General features: G+C 32.8%; 1 protein-coding gene across 3 annotated transcripts in view; it reads left to right on the top strand.

Annotated features, from left to right (window-relative positions):
* Adamts19 (ADAM metallopeptidase with thrombospondin type 1 motif 19) overlaps window positions 1-26,204 on the top strand; it is a 248,026-nt gene that overhangs the window by 85,616 nt on the left and 136,206 nt on the right. The gene's annotated exons all lie outside the window — the stretch shown is intronic.

Below are 26,204 nucleotides of genomic sequence, written 5' to 3'. Positions count from 1 at the left end.
ATTAACCATCGGTTGTAGTGTCATTTGTTCATTGCAAAATGAATAATAAATAAAAATGAATGAAATTAAATAAATAGTTATAGATATTTTAAAAATAATTCAAACTATTTCCTTTAACTTTAGCTCTCATTAACTCCCTTCTATGTTTAAAATCTTAGATAAAAATGTTCAAAATAATTAAACTAATATAAAGTAGGTGGTTATGAGGTCATTTGGAAATATGATGATGATGATGGGGATATTTGGTGCCTAAGGGACCAAGAGCATAAAGAGCTACACAGTTAGGGAGAAGCTGAACTGATTCAGGGATGAAACTCCCAGTGTGACCTCACTAACCTGCTTTCTGCATTTTTTTTTCTATTCTTTCCTGAATCTCCAGAAATCAAAACTTTATGCAGTTTTAATCACCCTAACCATGGAAACATTTGATCATCAATAAAGCTTTTCTCAAAATAGGTACCTTTTCTTGCACTGACATGCTGTGCTATCTTCCCCCTCCTACAGACTCTCTCTTTAAAAGGGGCAGATCGGCGAGGTCTTGCTTTGCTTGACCAAAGGAGAGAAATGTCAGGCAATATCTTTATGATTAGTCCAGGCCTATCCAGGGTTCATTTCAGGAGCCCACCTAAGCCAGCCACCATATAGGAACTATCCTGGATGGAACATGTAACCTCTGTTCTGATGGGCTCATTGAGCTGATAAAAGGAACATTTTAGTGGTTAGAATTGCTTCCTAAATGTCCCCACTGTAAGTATGTATAATAATTGGAGAAATGCCACCATGATTACTATAACCACAATAGAAGCCAGTGTTGGGATGAATCTGACTACCTACACTGCAGAAGGGGGAGGTGGACAGATCCTTCTCCTGGCTAACCTAGCTGAAACATTACATTATCCACCCCTGAAGTCCAGTCTAATGTTTAGATTTCCTGATATGTGAGCCAATATATCTTCTTCTTATTTAATCCAGTTGAGGTCTTTTATTTGTGACTTATAGATTAAGGCCAAAATATTCCCCGATGCTTACATATTTATTCACAAGAAAAGGCGTATATGCAGCAAGTATATTAACATTAATAAAAAGTGCTAATAAAAAATTCTCTTTGACTTAATTTAAAAATTAAACAAATTGGATCATTATACATTGTATGTTGCCGGAGGCCACCATGAACATAGGAACTGAGCACATACCCTTAGCCTTGAGTGATGGAGGTGTGGAACTGGCTTCTGCTGGCAGCGTGAAACCAGGTAGACCTCATCTTCACTTAGCAAGGAATTACAGCCTGGGCCTGGACTACACCCCCCTGAAACCCAATTCCTTTACTCATTTGGGTGGAACTTTCTCAAGTGTCTTCCCCCTAATAAATAAGGATTCAGGCTGCGCTCTCTCTTTTCCCTGCCTCTTTTGCCTCCCTTGTGGGAACTGGGGCAGCAGAGCAGTCATTGAACCCCAAGAAAAAGGTACTTTCTGTGTCTGTGTCACTCCTGGAGTGACCCTGACTGCTTTAGTCATGGGTCATAGCAGTCTATGCATCAAATTATTACATTGTACCTCGTAAATGTGTACCATTATTGTATGTCAATGAGAAATTACAAAAAAATGATTACAATTTTTTGGAGATCTGTTAGGAAAGTTGTATTACCAAGAGATGTTTTATGGTAATTCCTAATGGATTTATCTTTTTTTTTCAGTTTTTGATAAGAATACTGTTTCTAAAAGTTTGACTACTTTAAATAACTCATAAGTGGCACTGTGCAAAATGATATTAAATAAATACATATAGCTTATTAATCATCTTAGATGCTGTAATTTCTAGTAAAACATAGCAAAATACATTTTTGGATGAAAATCCATAAAATTTTTATACACATTTTAAAGTCTCCCTATATAATACAAAGTGTTGTGTTTTTATCAGATGCTTTCTGAACTCAGCATGCCCCTTCTTTCATCTTTTATTTGTAACATAGGAATTCATCCTATTTCCCTTTGGATACTATAACAAAAAATACTTTATGATTTGAATAATATGGGGTTGAATGATAACTTCGACATTTTTCCTTACTCTTACTGTATACAGAGCAAGAAAGGAAGGATAGCAGTTAAAGGTTTTGAATTTATATTATTAACTTGAGTTATGAATGGAGAATAATACCTGTATTTTAAGAGCAATAGTAAACTTTGTATTGCAAAGTTAGAATTCCAATAATACATTCCCAGACATTTTATTTAATTACCTCAAAGTCTGAGCTCTCTAGTTCTATTATCATTACTATTTCACAAAAAAGAAAGCTGTGAGATAAAACAAATAGATCATAGATTTTAAGTCAAACATCTAGATCTAGTTATTTTCTCATTTTTGTTTTTAAAAAATTTATTCTTTTTAGTAGAATATATTTTGACATATTATACTTCTGTTTATTACTCATGTGAAAGTGGCACTTATCTAACACTCTAATAGCTTGGGTTCCACACCTCTTAAATGGAGGTTTTATTATCTACTTCATAATAACACTTGCAAAGTGGTTCATTGTTAATTGGCATTCAATGTGCAGCAGTTTCTAGCACATCTCCTGGTTCCTGAGGAAAGGTAAGAAATTTGCAAGCATCACTGTTAGAAAGTGGTAATGCTGGGCCTCTACCCAAACTCTTCTGACTATAATGAGAATGATCTTTCTTTTATGTCATGGTGCATTCATATGGTAGAAACAAATATAAATATAATTATGGCTACAAGAAAAATATTTGAATAAAGTTACAGAATAAAATTGGAAATAGGAAATATATACACTCAGAAATACATTTTATATCTTATTATAATATCAAAACTATTTTTCTTTTGTTAAGTCAAAAGGAATATACATTTTAAATGAATTGGGCTTCATTGACATCATGGGGTGTTATATATAGATGCTTCCATTGATAAATTGAAGTTATTTATGTGACTTTTATTTGAAAAGTTACTTAGAAGGTATAAAGCAAAAATCATTTTTACTATGCCATTTATCACACAGTTTTTCCTGTAGTTTTGGTGAGGGAGATAGTTTGGTAGGTCAGTAGGTAGATGTATAGATACTGGAAGACAAAATTCCATTAGGCATTTTAATCAGCAACTGATTTTTAAAGTACATATACCTTTTAACGTCTCTGAAATTGGGATTCATTTCACAATCAATTGCTTATTTTAATTTTGTCATAATTCAGTTAAAATGTTTGATATTATATTGGATGAAATATGGTGAGTATTTTGAGTGAAGCTCCCTTACTTTTCTATGATAGGCAGAATAATACTCACTCAGAAGTTCCATCCTCAGGAATTAGGATTGTGGATGGAACTAGGACTGTGATTCAATGAACCTTAAAATAGAATATCCCGGAGTAAACCACAAGGGTTGTGAAGAAAAAGTGAAAAGGGGATATGTGAGTTCTGAGTCAGAGGGAGATGTGATCACTCATGAAATGCACAAGGAAATGTGATAAGGAGACAACTCATAGCTGATTTGGAAGGAAGGGGAGGGGCCACACATGAAAACATATGAACATGGAAAAGCAAAGAAGTTCTGTCTCCTCTAGCCTCCAGAGAAAAATACAGATAGCCCTGCTTGCACCTTGAATTTGGCCACAAGGTCTGGGTCCACTGCCACAGAACTGCAAGAGAAGAAATTTGTAATTATGTTTACAGCAGTCATAGAATATCATATACTTTCTAATACATAATCCTTTCTATCATTTGTAGAGAAAGGATCAAGAAGCACGGTGCTCTCCAATGTTTAGACCATCAGGACTATAATTTTGGCCTTATAATTACTTTTGAGAAGCAGTAAAAAGATAGAGATTAGATTTAAAAAAAAACATAAGTTAGTGCTATGATATATAAATATATATAAAGAATAGTAAACTCGGGCTGTGCTAACAAACATGATTAATCATAATTGATCAATTTTATTGAGAAACTAAACCTTACGCTAAAAGGCCCTATCATCTCTTAACAATTAAAGAAATTGGATAAATGTATCAAAATCTTCCCAAGAAAACCCTGAGCTGTGATTATTTTACAGATGATTTCTACCAAAATTCTACAATTGTATCATTCCATAATATACAAACCATTTTACAGACTAGAAACAGAGGTATTAAAAACATAAAAATTTCTAGACAAATCCTGAGAGGATCATGAAAGAAATAAAAGTGATAAACCACTCTTACTTAGGAAAGAAATGGAAAAATAATCAAAACCAAATATTAGCAAATATTATCTCATTATATATGTGTGTGTGCACATATTAATTAACTAAGTAGGGTTATTTAATTCCAGATTTATTCCAGAAATGCAAGGGTAGTTCAACATTAAAAGGCTTAAAATGTAACTACAAATTCCAAATAAAGATAAAAACCATATGATCATCTTGTTTAGACAAAGAAAATGTCTCAGAAAATTTATAGCACACTCATGATAAAAACTGCTGGCAAAATAGGAAAAAGTAGGAACTTCATTAACCAGTGAAAGTCACTTATACTAAACTCCATAAATATATATTTTTTTCCAATGGTATAGTATTAGAAACATTGCTTTGGGGCTGGGGATATGGCTCAGTGGTAGAGCCCTTGCCTAGTACATGTGAGGCACTGGGTTCAATCCTTAGCACCACATTAAAAAATATAAACAAAAAAAAAATTAAATTATTGGGTCCATCTTACACCTAAAAAATATTGTTTTAAAAAAAGAAATTTAAAGAAAATTGATTTGTCTGATTCTAAATGTTATATGTAATAATATAACCTAAAAATTGCCAAAGCTAGAGTGAAGAAAAAATATGGAAGGAGAATCAGTTGTATCAGATATGAGTAAATAAGAAAATGAAGTTGCATGTATTTAGAAATTACTTTGTAATTACTTTGTAATTATTTTGCAATTCATTGGGTTAGGCAATATTTAATAGATAATGTTAAGATGATTATTCATATGGACAAAGGTTGAACTCAATGCCATATTTCTTAAATTTCTAAAAGTAAAAGAAAATATAGAAAAATGATTTTCTGTTTTTGAGGTACAGACAGATTGTTTAAAGAAAAATGTAAAGAAATTGTTTGAATTTAACTATATGAATATTTAAAATTTCTGCATAGCAAAAGCCATTATGAAAGTGAAGAAAGAAAAAACAATCTTCTGTCTAGGAAGATTTGCTATATTTCGTGGATTTTAAGGTTCCTTCAGTTGTCATTGATTTTTAAGAGATGAATATTTTATATACTATCAATTTTTTTAAATATAATACATTTTAATTCTAAGATATATATTAAGACATATGTCAAGTATTTGAACCTTACAATTAAATATATATAGTATTTGTAGACATATAACCAAATAAAATATTATTTTCAATATAGACATGTTGTAGGCCATTAATAGTTATCAATCAGGAGTAAATTAATTATCAGTAGTTGATAATTAATTAATTAATCAATCAATCAAGAAGCCACACTGTGTACTATGTTTGAATAAATACGTTTGTATGTTTATATATGTGTGTATTGAGAATTAAACAATTATCTCAGAAAGCCTTTTTACAAATAGATTATATTTATCAATTATTTCCATGTTATAAATTAAAATGAATGTGATGGACATCATTATCCAAAATATACGTATAAAGACTTGAATTGGGTGTCAACATACTTTATTTATAAACAGAGATTTGAAAAATTGTGGTATATATGTGTAATAAGAATTGTAATGCATTCCACTGTCATATATTTAAAAAATAGAAAATCAATAAAACTTAAAAAAAATTTTATGCTAACACTTAAAAAAGTAGAGAAATTCTAAAAAATATTTTATTAATTTAATTTAAAAGAAACTTATCAAATGTTAGCATAAATGATAGCTTTCACATTTTTTTAATGAAAAATAGGTATAGTGGGCTGGGGATATAGCTCAGTTGGTAGAGTGTTTGCCTTGTATGCACAAAGCCCTGGGTTCAATCTCCAGGATCACACAAACACACACACACAAAATTGATATACTGTTGGGACTCATGTTGTGGCTCTGCGGTAGAGCGCTTGCCTAGCATGTGCAGGGCCCTGGAATTCTCAGTACCACATAAAAATAAATAAACAAAATAAAGGTATTTAAAAATTAGGTATACCATTCATGATAAAATTAATAATAGAATTTTTTTTTAGATTTTTGCAAATTTCCTTATATCTGCTGTGTAGGAGAGAGCTGGAATCCCGTGTTGCATATGTGCATATAAGGTGTTGTTTTATGTTATGTTATTTTGGTTAACCAGTAGAAGGAAAATTTGATGTGATTTAGATAAGTAGTTACTAAAAGAGATGTATTTTCAGATTATTGTGGAAATTCTTTGAAAGTTCACTAAAACCCAAGTGGTAGTGCCTTCAAGCTTTGTGAAATGTGAATTCTAAAAGCATATAAGTAAACTTTCATACTCTATTAAGTTAATATCTATTGTTATGTTTTAAATAGATTTTTTTAAACATCAATCATTGGTCAGTTGAGAAGTACTAGCTTAGGGACTTAGGAGAATCTTAATGTTGACATTAAGTGTACTAGAAATGGAGATAGCTACAGATGTCATGTTTATGGATATCAACTTTGATATCTGAAAGTCTTTAAGTATAGAAGCTTTCAAGCTCATGGAGGAAGAAAAACATTTTTAAATATTTTTATTTTTATTTGAAAGTTCAGATTTTATGTTTGACCAAAATAATACCATCATGTGGTCTGCGGAGTGACAGGATTACTATGTTCATTTGGGGGTATCTGTCAGCCAAATATCAAAGTCTGAATATCAATTTTTGTTTATCAGACGTATCCTTTCAAGTAAAAAATGTGCTTAGCGAAGACCAGTTCATTTAGAACCTCACAGGACTTTTCAGTGAGGCAATATCATAATTTAGTGAGCAGCAGAAATGTTTTATCTATACTTCCTTCTTGTCACAAAATATTAGAAATGAATGAACTCAGGCGTTCAGGTTTTATCAAATTAATAATTTTGCTGTGTTACCTATGATATTTTTAAAGTGGAACTGGTATGTTTTTTTTCCTACTAGGAGTGAGTGGAAGTGAAAAATAAGTGACATTAAAATTTGGAACCATTGCCTTTATTGGGGTCAGGCAATTTTACCTACCATTGCTTTTGCTTCTTCGTTACAGATGTTTACATGGTTTTGACATCGCATATATCTCTTGAAGTGGTCTTAGAGGTCACACTGCAAAGGGTTTTGGAACAATCCTCTTTGAGAAATTCTTCCATAAACTGGCTATAACTGATAATCAGTGGAGGTAGTTAGTGATCACGGGTGCTTGTGTGGGTGTGCGCATGCCTGTGCATGTGCATGTGTATGCACATGTATTTTATAAAACTTTTTAAGGACTTTAAAGTTTGGAAAATTGTAAATACTTAGAGCTGGCAAAAGTGAATCTGATCAACATGGTTTCCAGCAAATCATATGAATATTTTTCTAATACTTGTTGGTGAGAGAGGCATCAGCTTCAGCTCCACGAGGTCCATTTTGCTGTCAAGATTTAGATGCTTCAATATTTCTAACAAATGTTCTTTCCCTCTCTTTGAGCAGGTTGGAATTATAGAATTTATTCTCCTGTGTGCCTCTAAATATTCTTATTTTATGCACTGGACAATCCTCAAACAGGTATACAGGCCACCCAGGAAGCAAATACTAAGAAGAAACACATACAGGAACTAAAACATATTTAAATGACCCTTTTATGTTGACACTTCACATTTGAGAATCTCCAGACACTTCCTTTCCAAACACCAATACATTCTCCAAACCACATTTCAGCAGAAGTAATCATTTTTATTGGGTGAGAAGAAGAGATGAAGCCAATTTTTTAAGTAGCTTAATTCTCATTAAACAGCAGTGTGGCATTTTCTCTTGCCTTGTGGCACCTAGAGCATAGAGAACTAAAAATACCAAAAGCTATTATTGGCATCATCTCTCTACTATCTTTGTGGATACAGTCATATTGTTGGTACTGAAAAACCATTTTAGTTTAATATTTAATCTTTTAAATTTGTAATTCTTTGAATCAGGCAAAGATGAGGTTGCTTTCTCTATAAATTTTGCTTTCTGTCTTCATTATTAAGTATACAAGGGAGTTGAAGTATATTTTTGTGTATTTACTGTATTCAAAATTCAATTCAAGTTTGTGGTAGATTCAAGGATGACTCTAGGGTTCCTTGTTTAATCATCATAGTGGGAATGGTACATTAGTGGAAAAGATTATCATCCGTATTAGAAACATTCAGTACCCTTTAATTTGTGTGATTTCATATAAACTATGGTCACTTTGAAACTCCCAGAAGTTATCATATTTGTGTGAGATATGTTGTTATGAAGCACTGCTTAGGGATTAATGCGGATGTGCTCAGAAAAGCAAATGAACTATGTTCAGTGTTGTTGACAGAATTCTAAAGATACCACTTTTTATTTTCCATTTCTGATGATTCATTAAAATATGAACATAGGTGCTGCTGTGAAGGGATATTGCAGATTTAATTAAATCCCCTCACTTGACCTGAGATATGCACACCTAGCCAAGTGAGTCCTTTCAAGAAGAAATAGGAACTGAATTGTGCCAACAGCCTGATAAGTTTCGAAACTGATTCCCCAAAACCTTTAGATAAGAGCCCAGCCTGGATGACATTTAGTTTTCACTTTGTTGAGACACTAAGCTGAGAATTTAGTCAAACTTGCCTACTTCTGACCTGTAAACTATGGCATAAAAAAGTCTGCTACATTTATGGTAAAAATTTGTTTTGCAGCAATAGAAAACCAACCCAGACAAGGAATACATACATTGACACATTGATTGGGAGCTTATATACTAAAGAAATTCAGCCCATCATGAATAAAAGTGTACATGTCGTCCTTTGTGAAGGCAGAGTAGGAAGGGACATGATGTTTTTAAGGAATAAAAGCCAAGGAGAGAAATTCAAAGAGGTTCCTAATTATTATATCTGATGGCACAGTATAACAGTGAAAGGACTTTAGGAAAATTTTGGAAGAACTTTACACAAACCTATGATCTTTGCTGTTTTTCCATTTTTAATATTTCTCTTCCTTTGTCTCAGTAGTGATGAATAAAAGTACATTAAAGTAAAGTGGCTCTGAACATTTGCTCTGTGGCCCTGAAAGGACAGGAGAGAGGAAAATTGATTCTTGAAGGAGGTACATTGGGTGATATCACCTCAAAACACAGGAAATGCATCAACTCTCTGGACCTCCAGCAAGAAAAACCTAATGGAGTCAGACTGGGCCTGGGCATCACTCTAGCTTTGAAATCTAAAGACCTGTGAGAGTCACTAAACAATAAGGTATCCAGAGAGTTTTAATTCACACCAAGGCAGTTTTAAAAGTTAAGAGACATAAGTTAATAATTAATTAAATAATTATGATCAAAGAAAAGCATAAATCTGGATGCCACATGCCAACTACCCTTAAGATCATTCTATTATTATTATTATTATTATTATTATTATTATTATTATTATTATTATTATTACTGTGTATTGAACTTAGGGGCAATCAGCCACTGAGCCACATCCCCAGCCATCTTTTTAGTTATAGATGGACACAATATCTTTATTTTATTTATTTATTTTTATGTGGTGCTGAGGATTGAACCCAGTGTCTCACGCATGCGAGGCAAGGGCTCTACCACTCAGCCACAACCCAGGCCCCCTATTTTGTATTTTATTTAAAGACAGAGTCTCACTGAGCTGCTAAGCACCTCGCCGTTGCTAAGGTTTGCTTTGAACTTGAGATTCTCCTGTCTCAGCCTCCTGAGTCAATAGGATTACAGGCATGCGCCGCCACACCTGGCTGATCATTCTATTATTGACAAATACATTTGAGACATTTGTTTATATAATCAGAAATTTAACTATTACTTTATAAGTACTTAGTTTGGAAGTATTAAACATCATAATTAGTTTTGTAACTTCAATATTTCATTACTTAATGCCCCAGCAATAGTAATTAGACGCACTAGGAATAGACAGAAGCATTTGTTACAGGTATTGGAAACTGATTTTATACCATTCCTCTCAACCTTGTTTTTTTTAAAATTTTTTTTAATTAGTTACACATGACAGTACAATGATCTTGACATATCATACATTTGAATTAGATGGGGTATAATTTCTCATTTTTTTCTTATCAATCAAGATGGCCACAGGTCACTGCTATTTGCACATTATAATAGTCTGAATGAGATATGTTGCATGTATAAAAGATCATAATTTTTATCATGTACTTAATTCGCATATGAGAAAGGTCTAGAAAACAGAAGATTAATTGAAATATTGGTCTGAATTCTAGCCCAGACCTAGCATACTGTATTTTTATTCCTTTTCTACATGTAAGAAGAAGCCTTCTTACATCTCCTCAGTGTTTTGCCTTTTGAATTAACATAGAGGCACTCTTGTAACTGACAACTGATACTTTTTGCAGATTTTAGTGGGATTCTGTCTTCCTATATATTATGTTAGAGGAAGCCTATTATTTTTCCTTTACCTATTTATCTATGTTCAAATTCTATGCCTTCTTCAGAACCCTGATTAAATTCCACATTTAGACTTCCTAGATTCTCACACCATGCATGGGTGTGGTGTACTTCAATTCATCTTTCTTATGCCTTGCATTTCATTCACTCCCTCCCCCCCAGTTGTGCCATAATACCTTATGGCCAAGGGTGTTGATACATTTCTGTTTCCAGAACAGGGACTTGACCATCCCAGGTGCTTAACCTGTATACTCTGTATGGCAATGAACTCCTGATAAGAACATAACCTTTTTTATGGTTCACAGTAAAAAAGAAGATGGATTTATCTTGCTTAATTCTTGGCTGCTGTTGTATTTCTTATTAGGTACTGTCCAAAACATAAATCAGGCACTTTATCAGTCTATTTTGGCAAAATATGTTGCAGGGATAAGACTTGGATACATAATTCTTAGGAATTATCATAAAAAGTTTTACTTTAAATATTTCTCTTCTCAACATCTTTTACTGTTAAACAATGATTTTAATTATACAATTTTGTTTCTATTGTAGACTGTTTTAATGCAGTAATTAAACAAAATGTGAATATTAAAATATGCTTAATATGACTTTGGGAAACAAAAAACATCTTAATTTCAAAACTCCCTGAACTCTTCCTTGTATCTTTCAGAGTTGGTCTTTGAGAAGTGGCAGCTTTGTATTCATCACATATTTAAACAATGTAATCAGTGGAAAAGAATTCTTGTTAAGCTTCTATTAATGTACATGGCCTTTAAAAGATATCACTGCTTTTGACCTTTTAAGAATTCACTGTGATAAGAGATTATTATTTCATTTTACAAAATGGTTTAGTTTAATATTTAATGGTTACCATGTTTCAGACTAGCATATGCTTGAAAAAATGTTTATCTAAATTAATTAGCATTCCTAAGTCTAATTATTATCCTAGATATATTGTTGAGAAACTTGAATCCCGGAAAAGAGAATAGACTTTCCAGTAGTCACAAAGCTAACATCTAGGGTGAGACTGAACCCTGTAGCATTTAATATAAGAGCACCAGTTATTATTATTATGAGGCAGGCGCTCCAAAAAAACCCCACATATATTGAAGTATAATTTATAAATAAAACAAAACCAAAAGCCCTGTATCTGTTTAATGTCTATAATTTAATTAATTTGGACTTAGGCTTTAATTTTTAAAACTTAAATCTTTATGTTTTGCTTTTCATATTTAATTCATAAAGCAGTTCATGAAAATCTATTATTACACTTTAATCAAAATATTTTAAACTACTGAATAATTTTTGAGAAAAACCTAAAAATGTGATATCTCATAAAATAAATCTCAGGTTAGAGTTCTTGTCTTCATATAATGCATATTATATTCAACAAATTCTGTCAAAACATTATTTATATTGAACTTAATATTTAAAATACTTAGAGATTTAAGAACATCAGACATATTTTGTTACAATTATTTTAAAGTGAAAATTATATCCTTCATGTTGTGGGTACGGTGGCACATGCCCGCAATCCCAGAAACTCTGGAGACTGAGGCAAGAAGATTGCAAGTTCAAGGCCAGCGTTAGCAATGGCAGGGCACTAAGCAACTCAGTGAGACCTTGTCTCTGAAAAAAATGTAAAAAAAGGACTGGCAATGTGGATCCGTGATTGAGTGCCCTTCAATTCAATCCCCAGAAGCTAAAAAAAAGAAAGAAAAAGAAAATTATATTCTTCAGGTATCTCTAGCTTATAAAATGATTTCTTTCCTTTACTTGAATAAAAAAATACTGCTCACAGAAGTAAAGAAAGGAGAATGAAGGAAAGGGAAGAGGGATGGGACAGGGAAAGACAGTGAAATTAATCTGACCTAATTTTCCTATGCACATATATGAATATACCACAGTGAATCTCACCATTGTGTCCATCCACAAGATACTAATTAAAAAAAAAACTATAAAGTAAATAGCAGAAAGATCTGTAGAGTGGAGGAAAGGGAACATGGAGAAGGAGGAAGGGAGGAGAAGGGGAAGTACTGAGGACTGAATCAGAACAAATTATATTCCATGCTTTTATGCCATAATATATTCTATTGGCATATATAACAAAAAAGAACCAATAAAAAAGAATTATCCCCAAAATACCTTATCTTTTTAATATTGTAAAATTTTCTTAACAGTATATAAAGTAATAGTTAAAGCAGACTTTCAAGCTTAAATATTTGCTGTTTATATTTTCCCAACATTGCAGGTTTGTTTTTAATTTTCTAACTCTTGCTATTCATGAGTCACTGCACTGTTCTTCTATTCTTAGCCTAATTTTGATACTTAATCAAGTGTTAATTAAAATTTGTCTTGTTTATTCTTTAAAATAAATGTACCAGTATTGGGCTGGGGATGTGGCTCAAGCGGTAGCGTGCTCTCCTGGCATGGTGTGGCCCGGGGTTCCATCCTCAGCACCATATACAAACAAAGATGTTGCGTCCGCCGATAACTGAAAAAAAAATATTAAAAAATTTTTTAAAAAAGTGTACCAGTATATTGTAAATACCATGAAGATACACCGTACCTTACATTTTTTTTTATTCAAAACCTTGCACATCCCAAAATAAACTTTTGGAGAGAGTAATTTGATGTTCTATTCCTCTTTCTTTCTTGCCAAATAAGAATCCATATGCAGTGTAACTTCCACATCTATTTTAATATGTAAATACATATACATAAAACTTAGAATCTTTTTATAAAATGTAGGGGAAAACCCCACTGATCATACTGAGTAGAAAGCAAGATATAAAAAGTAACAAAATGATTAAAAGTTGGCATGGTGGGAAAAGGAATATGTGTCAAACTGTTTTGAACTTTGAGTTGGTTTGTAGTTATAAATTCATTTCCATCAATTTTTTTAGCAAACTAAAAAAGCAATTTGTATAGCTTTTTGGTAGCATGATATTTTTAGTTTTAATTGTCCCTGTTTAATGCCTTCAGGATATGATTACGTTATAACATTATAAAAATGTGTTAGCCAAAATTCCTGATTTATATGCAATCAGAACACTTTTAAATTTTTCCAGCTGTATCCTTAAACTTACTTCACAAAAAAATCTTTAACTGTGATTCATCTTACCTATTTTTTTTAAAAACTCATGACAGTTTGTTAATCTCCAAGGCAGATGAAATCATTAAACCCAACTCATTTCTTTTGCATTTGAGCAAAGTCATATAAAGAGCCAAAGAACTCTAAATTATCTTTCTTTTAATTAACATAGCAATGAGAATACCAATTTTAAGCTGTGTTTATGTAGACTATGCAGTAAATTTCCTATTACTGATTTACAAGAGCTAGTTGTGTGAGCTACCACATATGGCTTTTTCAATGTGCCACAACACTTTATTTTCAGAGTTGTACTGAAATGTGGATTAAGAATTTCACATGGTATATTTCATTAATGATTTATAAATGACATATCAAAATAACAATAATGTACATTAAGGTCTGGCTTAATTCAAATTCTCTAAGGAGTTAAGAATTTATCTTCTAAAACCATCCAAAAATGGGCTCATATTTTCTGAAGAGGGATGAGAGAGAAGTAAATGTGGAGTACAATAAATATAGCATACAATGGTGGGAGTATAAAACTAGCCTGCAGATAAAATTTTCTAAATTGCTCTCTTTTCTACATAACAGCAATCCTTCCAATCATTTTCATGTGGGAGGAGGTGGGTAAATCACACTCAAAGGAATGGTTTACACCAAAGTTAAAGAAAGTGTTAGCACAACAACAAAAGCAAACCTACTTTGCAATGTGTTGTCTACCAGGACATGCTCCCCATCATCTGTTTGAGAGCAGAATTTAGAAATAAGCCATCTTTGCTTCCCCTATATACCACTCTCCCTTGGACAACCTTTCTTTCACCATTTTCCCTAAACATTTACTTGAACCATCTTCCACCTCCTTCCTGAACCATGTTAATATTTAAAATAAAATCTTTCCAGAAACTTAAACGTGCCCTATATATGCTCATTCATCCAAAGTCCACTGATTTTAGAAACTTTCATCACTTTTTAGGATGATAAAATGAGTTAATTCACTGTTTTATTTTCCTTTAGAAACTTACTTTAAATTTAACATGTACACACATGCACACACACTTTTTAAACATGCATATCTCCATCTGTACTTAATTTTGTCTCTATACACATAACAGAGTTTTTGAAAATTCTACTAAAATAGGCAAAGACAATGCAGTATTTAGCTTTCTATATTGTATTAAATCTTTCTCTCATAAGTCCCTACTTCACTTTATTTCAAGAAAATGGAAACTTAAACCTGTCCATTAATGTTATTTTTTGTAGTTCAAATGGCTTTATTCTTGTATCCCTTTTTTTCCTTAGCTAAATGCTCATTTTTTCCATATAGTCCCCATAACCTCTCATTTTATACTTTCCAAGTAGATCAACAATCAGGTTCTTTCACTACCCTCTGAGAACTTTGGTTGTGGGCTATGCAGATGAATAACTTTGCTGCAGGGTGACAAAGCACACTGCTGGATGTGGCTGCCAAGAACGCAGATGGTGTTGAGAGCTTTAGCTTGTCAGGGCCCATGACCTTCCTCTTCAACTCCTCTATACACATTTTATTTGCCACTGCCCTGCCACTCACTCTCCCTGCTCACATTTGCTGCTGCTGACACTGCTGAACTTCAGCCATTTCATCCATGTATCCTCTGCGTTAACCTGCCCTCCTATGTTTCTTCCATGGTAATCAAAGCTAAGTAGTCTCAGAAAGGATAACTCAGTCCTTTTGTCTGTCCAGTCACGTGGTATTTCACTAATTTTGCTTTGGAGCCATCCTATATTGTCATTGGGTTGCCCAATCCACCATCTTTTGGAGTTCCAAAAGAGTACATCCACCCATGTCCCTCCTTGAACTGCTACTGGACAGAAGGCTTTGGATGACTCAAAAGGCATCACCTACATGAAAATACCAAAGAGAAATATGTTAGTATGTTTCAGAATTTTTTATCACCATGCTAAAGAAAAAAATACATGCATCCATAATCCATTAGGCCATTTATATGACTTCTTTTAAGAATTGTCTATTTAGGCCTATTGCCAATTTTTAATAGAGTTTTGTTCATTTGTTTTGTTTTGCTACTAAGTTTTGGGGAATTTGTTCTATATTCTGGATATATAATTCCTTGTTAAATGTATAATTTGCAAATATGTTCTTCCATTCTGTTTATTGTCTCTTCACTATGTTGGCTATTCCCTTCTGCTATGCAGAAATTCTTTAGTTTGATATAATCCCATTTGTTTATATTTGCCTTCATTTCCTGTGCTATTGGGGTCTTGCCCCTCCAAAATTCTTGCCCATTCAATTACCTGAGATATTTTTATTATATATTCTTCAAATAGTTTAATGATTTCAGCTTTTACATTTAAGACTGTGATCTATATTGAGTTAATTTTTGTAATTGGTGACAGATAAGGGTCTACTTTGATTCCACTGCATGTGGATATCCAGTTTCCTCTGCATTGTTTACTGAAAAGTCTGCCCTTTAATGTGAGTTCTTAGCATATATTGTTGAAAGTCTATTGGCTGTAGATGCATGCATGAGTTTACTTCTAGACTTCCCATTTTGTTCTTCAGTTTGCATGTTTGCTTTTATGCCAGTAGCATGCTGATTTATTAGCTAGAGCTTTGTAGTGTATTTTGAAGTCAGATAACATAATGTCTTCTGTTTACTTCTTTTTGCTCAAGATTGCTTTAGCTACTCAGGTCTTTTGGTGGTTCCTTGAAAATTTTTAGGATTTTTTTCTACATCTGTGAAGAATGGCATTAATATTTTGATAGAGACTGCATGACTCTGTAAATCACCTTTGGTAGTATGGGTGTTTTAATAATATTGATTCTTCCAATTCATGAACATAAAATGCCTTTCCATTTATGTCCTCTTCAATTTCTTTCCTCAATATGTGAGTTTCCATTGAATAGATCTTTCACCTCTTTTGCTAAATTTATTCATAGGCATTTATTTGTAGTTATTTTAAATAGAATAACTTTGTATTGCAGATAATTTGCTATTTGTACATTGTTTAGTCAGATTTTTTACTACCATAATTAAAAGACCTGATAAGAACAATTTTAGAGGAAAAAAAAAAGTTTATTTGGAGCTCATGGTTTCAAAGTTCTCCATCTCTAGATGGACAACTCCATTGCTGTAGGCCCAAGGTGATGCAAAACATCATCATGCAAGAAGAAAGCAGCTCAGGACATGGCCACCAGAAAGCAGGGGGAGAAAGAGAGTGTTCCTCCCTAGGAACAAAAATATACCCTAAAGTCATACCCCATGACCCATTTCTCTAGTTGCCTATAGTCACCACCCAGTTAATCCACTCAAATGGATTAACACACTGATTAGGTTAAGACTCTCATTACCCAATCATTTCACCTCTAAACTATCTTGCAGTGTCTCACACATGAGCTTTTGAGGGACACCTCATATCTAAACCATAACACATATAGGCATGCTACTGCTTTTTTTTTTATGTTGTTTTTGTGTCCTGCAACTTGTTAAATTCATTTATTCTAATTGTTTTACAGTAGAGTTTTGTTGGATTTCTATATATGAAATCATGTAATCTGAAAACAGTGATAATTATCAACTTGAATGCCATTTATTTCTTTCTCTTATTCTGGCTAGGACTTTTGGTACTATGTAGAACAAAAGTAGCAAAAGTGGGCACCCTTGTCTTGTTCCAGATCTTAAGAGAAAATGATTTTAGCTTTTTTTCTTTCAATATAATATTAACTGTTGTCTTTGTTATGTTGAATTAATTTTCTTCTATACCTCATTTGTTTAACATTTTTATCATGTTAAGTATTTTGCATTTTATCAAATGCCTTTTCTTTTTCTATTGAAGTGACCACATGGCTTTGGTCATTCATTCTGTTCATGTGGTAAGTTATGTTTATTGATTTGCATATAATGAACCATCCTTGCATCTCTTGGTTGAATGTCATCTCTGGATAATGGTAAGCATTCTCTTTAGTGTACTGTTGGGTTTAGTTAGTATTTTGTTGAGAAATTTTTCATGTATATTTATCAAGGATATTAACCTTTAGTTTTCTTTTATTGTATACCTCTCTGGTTGCAATATCAGGTAATACTGGCCATGTAGAATGTTTTTGAAAGAATTCATTTCTCTTTTAATTTTGGAAATCACTTAAGGAGAGTGGTATTAATTCTTCTTTAAATGTTTAATAGATTTCAGCAATAAAGCCATCTTGTCCTTGGCTTTCATTTAATGGGAAACTTTTATTACTGATTTAATCTGATTACTTGATATCAATCTGTTTCCATTTTCTATTTCTTCATGACTAGTCCTATAAGGTGTATATGTGTAGAGATTGTGCATTTCTTCTAGGTTATTAATTTTATTAGTATATAGCCGATCATGATAATCTTTAATAATCTTTTGTATTTCTGTGGTGTCAGTTGTAATTTTCCTTTTCATCTGATTTTATTTGAATATTCTCTCCTTTTGTTCCTCTAAAGTATTGTCTATTTCGTCTTTTCTTTTTATTTTAAGAACTACCTCTTCATTTCATTGATCATTTGATTTGATATTTTAGTTTCCATTTGGGGGAATTTAGTTTGTTTTTATTTATCTACTTACTTGGGATGCAGGATAGTTTACTTATTTGAGATTACTAATTTGATGTCAACATTGATTGTTAAAAACTTCCCTCTTAGAACTGTTTTTTCAGTTTTCAGTAATGTTGTTAGCTTCAAGATATTTTTAAATTTCTATCTGGACTTTTTCCTTGATCCTTTGCCTTTTAAAAGCAAGTTGTTTAATTCCCATATATCTGGATAGCTTCCAAACTTTTTCTTGTTATGTATTTCTACTTGTTTTGTGGTTAGAATAGATAATACTCAATATGACTTCAGATTTTAAAAACTTTCTGAGGCTTCTTCTGTGGTCTTTTATATAATCTATTCTGGAGAATGTTCCATGTATTGATGAGAAACATGTGTATTCTGTAGGTGTTAAATGGAATGTTCTGTGGACATCTTTTAGGTCTTTTGACTTAGGGTGAAATTTAACTCTGCTATTTCTTTGTTGATTTTTGTCTTGATAATCTTTCCATCTGAAAGTCAAGTATTAGGGCTGGGGATGTGGCTCAAGCGGTGGTGCGCTTGCCTGGCATGCGTGCGGCCCGGGTTCGATCCTCAGCACCACATACCAACAAAGATGTTGTGTCCGCCGAGAACTAAAAAAATAAAATATTAAAAAAAATTGTCTCTCTCTCTCTCCTCTCTCACTGTCTCTTAAAAAAAAAAAGAAAGTCAAGTATTAAAGTTCCCAACTATTATCACATTGAAGTTCTCCCTCCCTCTCTCCCTGTCCCAATATATGGCTATTTACTTTATATATTCAGATGACATGATATTGGGTGCATATATATTATAATTATTCCCCATTGTTGAAATGACCTCTGAATCACTATACAGTGACTTTCCTTGTCTCCTTCTACTGCTTTTTATTAAAAGTGATTTCTGATGTAAGTATGGCTAGTCTTCCTTTGTTTTGGGGAATCTGGTTTTATGGATATCTTATTTATATTTTGTTTTTTTAAAGATACATTTATTCAGCATAATGATCAAACTATTGCATTTATCAAACAACAACATGGATGCAAAAAATGAGTCTACATTAAAACCCTTTGTTGGGATGCTTTACATTTTCCATAGAGTAGAAACAAAAATAACCAGGTATACAATTAGTCACAAATACAGTCCTCAAGCTTGTTTGCTCATACACATCAGTATTGTCTAAGCCATGTCTTCTTTGTAGCAGCTAGGACCAGACATCACTGTACTTGACTGAGTTCACAAATCTGTTGTAAATTGCAGCTTCCCTATAACTTCCCTGTAACTTCTCCAGATCTCCTCTCCTACTAAGCTTTGTTTCCTGGCAGTATTAAAACCTTCTGCCACTTCCATAGCTACTGCTGCTGCTGGAATTGCCATAGCCACCTTAGTTTCTTGGTTTGGCAAAGTATTGGGCTCTATCGCCATAAGGTCCCGAGCTTCTGCTTCCAAAATTTCCACCCTTCATGGCTCCAAAATCTGATGACTGATTGTTGTAATTGTAGCTTTTACCACCTCCATTGTAACCATCCCTACTGCCACTATATCCACCACCACCATGGCTGCCACCAAAGCTACATGACCACTGATGTTTCCTCTACTATAAAAATTGTCATTTAAAAAAAATAGAAAAAAATTGCCTCCATGATTCCCACCAAAAAGTTTCATAACCTCTTCAAACTCTTAGGCAATATAAAGCACTAGCTGTCTTTTCCTTTGATGGGCTTTCTTTACTTCACAGTTTGGGTCATTCTCCATTCTCGGTATGATATTTCTGAATGACAATCTTATACACAGAGTCATGGTAGTCAAAATTTAGAAAAGAAAAGCCCCTCTTCTTTCCATTGCTTTGATCATTCATGATTTTAGTAAAATCAATTTTCCCATACTCTTCAAAATAATCTCATAGGTGATGTTCTCAGTGTCGTCTTTAATGTCTCCAACAAAGATCTTTTTCACACTTAAGTGGACCTCTGGTCTTTGAGGATTTTCTCTTGAGACAGCTCTTTGGCTCTACAAGTCTTCCATCCACCTTAGGTGGTCTTCAATTGTGCCTGCATCCACTACTTCCACAGTGGCATAAGTGATAAACCCAAAGCCCCTGGGGTGTTTAGTGTTTAGATCTCTCATTATCAGACAGTCTGTGAGTTTTCCCCATTGCTCAGAGTGGCTTCTCAGATTCTCATCAGTTGTTTCAAAGCTCAGCCCTTTAATGGAAATCTTTTGGGCTCTTTAGGAGATGCTGAGTTACACATGACAGCAGTAAGACAAGAGACTTTAACAATATTTTCTCCGCCATGTCTGTGGGCATAAAGAAGTAAGTTAATGAACATATCCCCAGATATCTTATTTCATTGCTTCATTTTCTGTCTTTTGGTTCCTTAAAAGTGAAGTGAGTTTTCCTGTATTAATTTAGTCATTCTACGTCTTTTAATTGTAAAATTTAATACATTTACACTCAAGGTAATTAGTGTTAAGGTCTTACTACAGCCATTTTTTAACTTTTTTTCCTATGATTTTTGCAGTTCCTTCCTTTCTTTCTCCCTCTGTTACAGTTTTTCTTTGTGGTTAAGTGACCTACTCTAGTACTGTGCTTTTTTAAAATTTATTTTATTTATTTGTTCTAACAGTTATACATGACAGAAGAATGCTCTTTGATTCATTGTATACAAATATAGCACAATTTTTCACTTCTCTGGTTGTACATGAATAGAGTGACACAATTTATGTAATCATACACGTATGATAATGATGTCCATCTCATTCCACCATCTTTCCTATACCCATGCTCCCTCTCCTTCCCTCTCTCTCCTTTGCCCAATCCAAAGTTCCTCCCCTCAATCATGCCCACCTCATTATAGATTAGCATCCACTTATCAGAGAAAACATTCATCCTTTGGTTTTCTGGGATTGGCTTACTTCGCTTAGCATGGTATTCTCCAGCTCCATCCATTTACCTGCAAATGCCATAATTTTATTCTCTTTTATTGCTGAGTAATATTCTATCGTGTATATATACCACAGTTTCTTTATCCATTAATGTATAGAAGGACATCTATGTTGGTTCTACAGTATGGCTATTGTGAATTGTGCTGCTATAAACATTGAAGTGACTGCATCACTATAGTAAGCTGTTTTCAAGTCATTTGGGAATGGAACAATGAGTAAGATAGCTGGGTCAAAGGTGGTTCCATTCTAAGTTTTTAAAGGAATCGCCATATTATTTTCCAGATTGGTTGCACCAATTTTCAGTCCCACCAGCAATTATGAGTGTACCTTTTTCCCCTTTTTCCCCACATCTTTGCCAACACTGATTGTTGTTTGTATTCTTAATGCTGGGGATTGAACCAGGGCCTCATGAATATTATGTAAACACTATACAACTGGGCCACATCTTACCCACATGTAAAGATTCTGGTGTGAACATAAATATTCAACTGCTTTGAGTACATTCAAAGAGGGTGATTACTGAATCATACAAAAAGTGCATTTGGTTCATTAAGAAACTACCAACCTGTCTTCCAAAGTGGCTGTATATTTTAAATTTCCAATGCATGAAAGTTATTGTTGGTGCATATCCTTGCTAGCTTTGATATTATCTGTATTATAAGTTTTGGCCTCGATGAGTACCTTTTACTTTGGGTTGATTCTTACAACTCTAAATACGCTTAACCACTAACTTTCAAATAAATTTCATGTCTTGACTCTTGTTATTCTAGGATTCAAATTATAAGGACAAAGTGGGGCTGGGATTGTGGCTCAGTGGCAGAGTGCTTGCCTCACATGTATGATGTACTGGGTTCGATGCTCACTACCACATTAAAAAATAAGTAAATAAAATAAAGGTATTATGTTCCTCTACAACTAAAAAATATTTTAAAAATTATAAGGACATTATACCTGTATTGTAAGTCCTATATGCATTGTTTCTTTTAGAAGCATGTTTTCTCACTTTTCCATTTTTGCTTGTGTTTGGATATTTTAAATTAATTATTCTATCCAATAAACTATTCCTCTTTGCTGCTGTGTCTAATCTGCAGTTCAATCATCTATTAAGATCTTAATTTTAAGTATCATGTTTTTCACTTCAGGAATGTTTGATTGGATCTTAATATAGATTCTAATTCTCTGCTAATTTGTACATTTTTCTTCAACTTTGTTTCTTTTGTTTATTTCCCTCTGTTTTATTTATCATATTAATCTGAGTTATTTTAAAATTCTTTCTGATAACTACAGTGTTTTTTTTTTTTTTTTTTTTTTTTTTTTTTTACTTCTTTGTGACTGTGGTTATTCGGTCAAATAGACCTTCCCTTGGCATGGCTAGTATTTTTTGAATAATCAGTTAGTACTTTTCATCTGTACAATTGTTAAGGTACCATATGATACTTTCATATAATAGAAATAATTTAATCTTTTCTAGATTAGGAGTGAATGATCTTTGTCTAACTTGGAACTGTTCTCTGTCACACTCCACATGGAAATTCTGCTCTGGTATTTGGATGTGTGAGGTTTAATGATATAAAATATAATTCTATGCACTTTTAGAAAATGGCAACTGTCTTGAGGGGGGAAAATTCCAAATTTCTTTCTCAAGTCCTGCATGACCACTAATGACTCCAGTCTTGGGTGGATGGCAAAATTTTGCCCTCCATCCCAGCCCCTATTTCTTCTGTGATTGTCCTCTTCTTGGATGATATCAGCTTCTCAGCCTCCAGTTTTTCTGAAAATCAACAACTACCACCAGGGAAAAACCATCTGTAGGTATTTTCCTCACCGTTGATAGTTTCTTCAATTTTTAGGACTTAGAAACTTCTAGTCTCTTTTCTTTCTATAGTTCTCAGATGCCTTTAAAAATATTTTCAATTTTTTTTTCAATTTTGTTCTCAGCAAGAATATTGAGTTGCTCTGAATGACTCTGCATTATATTCTGTTAGCTTTGTTAGGTGATGAGTGAGTGGATGCATTTTGTTCTGAATATTCATATTTTCTTTTGTAATTTCTTTTCTTTGATCAAGAAGTTATTTAGAAGTCTGTTTTAAATTATTGATTTATTTGGAGGAATTGGAAGAGTAACTGTCTCAATGTTACTATGGTGTGGATAAGAAATATTACCTCTATCACGTTATTCTTTGGGTATATGCCAAATGTTCAGTTGTATTGTCTTCTTTAGAAAGAGTTGATGCAAGTTTGAAAGTGATATGTATCCTCAATTGTGAGATATAAAGTGTGTGTGTGTGTGTGTGTGTGTGTGTGTATGCAAGCATGCGTGTGTGAATTAAATAAAACATTTTATATGGAGTAGTTGGATTCTGTTTCTTTTTATCTTTATTTTCATCTACTTAGTCTATCAATTGTTGAAAGATCCAAACATACTAGTTTAGGATGGTATATTTCAATTTTATCAGTAATTTGGGACTAAACTATGACGTATATCCATGTTAAATATTGTCAAATGCTTCTGGTGATTGAGTAATGACTCCCTCTATGCACAATAATTTTTCTTATACTATGTTTTGTAAAAAAAAAAAATATTGTGACTCCAGCAATTTTTTGAGGTTATTTTATTTGGTGATTCTTTTCCACTTCACAATTAAATATTTTTATAATTCTATTTTGCATGTGTTTTTTACAGCAGATAGTGAGGGAAAAATTCAATGCAACAATTGTTTCTTTAAGCAAGTTTAATACATTTGTTTACCTTAATTTAATACTGATGTATCTTTTTTTATTTTCTGCTTTTATCTTAGCAGATTTATTTCTCTACATTAAGCCCATATTTTTGCATGTATTGCAATGATTGAGTTTTTAAAAACTTCTTTAAATTCATATTCCTTTGCTAGTAGTTCATCATAGTCCCAAGTCTTAGCATTTACAGATTTTTAAAACTCATTTTCTTCAATGAATATAGTTTCATATTAGCTATTTCTATCCTGAGTCCTAATAATAATACAACTTTTTGAATCTGTTCATTTCTTATCTAATTTAATGATATTGCATTGACTACATTAGTTCCATCATTTTGCAAATCTCACATACCTCCAAACTTAGACATTTTTATTACAATCACAATTATTTTATTATGAATGTTTACTAAGATTTTCATGTGAGATTTCTTATATAAACTCCTTGTTTTTATGTTCTATTACTTTCTGTAGAACTTCTTTTACTAGTCCTTCAGTGAGGATCTTTTTAAGGTCAACACATATTGTAACAGATGAATTTAAATTTTTACCTATGAATTATTGTATTTGATTATGCATTATGTATTATAACATATATAACACATAATATGTGTTACACATATAATGTATATAGTGTACAAGTACATTATAACTAATATTTTAACAGTTTTAATCACATGCCAGTAAATATTTATATTCTAAAAAAATGAGTTAATCATACCAGTATTTTAATATGAACTATTATGAAGAAGAGTTTTCTGTGTAATTTACAATATAATGCATTTGGGTTGTGTTGGCTCACTGAGTGTGGGTTTCAAGCTCTTCATCATTATATTAAGATATCTTTATTTCCATACCCTATTTCTCTAGATTTTTTATCCATGACCTCTCTCACAGTGGACCATTTCTTTAGTTGGTTTGTAATTTTGTTTGTGAGCTAATCTTCAGTGGAATCTTTTTCCCTTTGGGAATTTCACACTTGCTGAAATGATCAAGTATCTCATCACCGTCATATTTCATTTAACATTACTGGACTAACATGGATTTACATAGCATAGGGCTAATTTTTACATTATATTTGTTATGGTTTGGATCCAGAAGGGCACCCACTACCTCCCCACACACATCCAACCCTCATGTATTAGATAATGCAGCGAAATTCAGAAGTGAAATGACTAGATTCTGAAGGCTATGTCTTAGTGGATTAATCCATCAGATGGGTTAATAATTTGAATGAACTGCTTGTATAGTAATTGCAGCAAGATAGGGCATTGTGAGATGAAGAAGGTCACTGGGGGTGTGGCCTTGGGGACTATGCCAGTTCTTGGCCTTTTTGGTACTCTCTCTGCCTCCCCCTGCCATGAGCTGAACAGATTTCCTCCACTATGCACTTCTGCAATGACATTTTAACTCATATCAGATCCAGAATTATGAAGTTGATCAACCATAGTCTGAGGCCTCTTAAACCATGAGTCAAAATAAACTTTTTGTCCTCTAAGTTGTTCAGGCATTTTGGTCACATGGTGATGAAAAACTAACATAATATTCATGACTTAGCATGATACTTTATACTTTACTTTTATGCTCATGGTAGTTTGAGGTTTTGATTTCTTAATGGAATGTATTGTATCATAACCAGAAGGTTTGTTGTTGATGCTGTTATTGTTCCAAACTACTTTGCTGCTTTCCTCTATCGGCAGGTTTAAAGTTACTTTAATGGATGCTTAAAGGTTACGAACAACACCGATTCCAGGCTTTCGTATTTGTGCATGGATCTCAATCTCTACCCAAGAGTATCTGTAACTGCAAACAATTTGAAACAACACCCCTCTCTAATAAAACCTGAATCTTAATGGAACCCAGGCTGTAGCAACTTCAACTTATGATCTTATCTCTCCAAGGTTTAGAAAATTCCTATTTGTACTGGGGAATTTTTTCTTCACATTTCACTGTACATTCAAAACTTCTTAATGACGGGGGACTCAGTCTACCATGGTACTGAAACTCAAACAACATGTTAATGTCTATATAATGTTTTACCACATTTGGTCAAAGAAATGTATTATATAGTTCATATTTTAGTATACTCTTTTTTTGAAAGAAGTCATTTTTTTCTCAGTATTTATAAAAACTGCACTGTTAAGAATATTGTAGATTACTTCAGTATTTAAGAAAATCTGGAATACTATATTTTAAAATTACATTTATAACTATATTTATGAAACAATTTGTATAATTGTACTTTTATATTCATAGATCATTATCTTGTCTTTTACTTAATCAGGTAGATAATTACCCAACTGGTAAGACTAATT

This window comes from Ictidomys tridecemlineatus, chromosome 1 (genome assembly GCF_052094955.1).
Source record: "Ictidomys tridecemlineatus isolate mIctTri1 chromosome 1, mIctTri1.hap1, whole genome shotgun sequence".
NCBI lineage: Eukaryota > Metazoa > Chordata > Mammalia > Rodentia > Sciuridae > Ictidomys > Ictidomys tridecemlineatus.
Note: the sequence above shows the minus strand (reverse complement) of the source record. Positions and strands in the feature narration are given on the sequence as shown.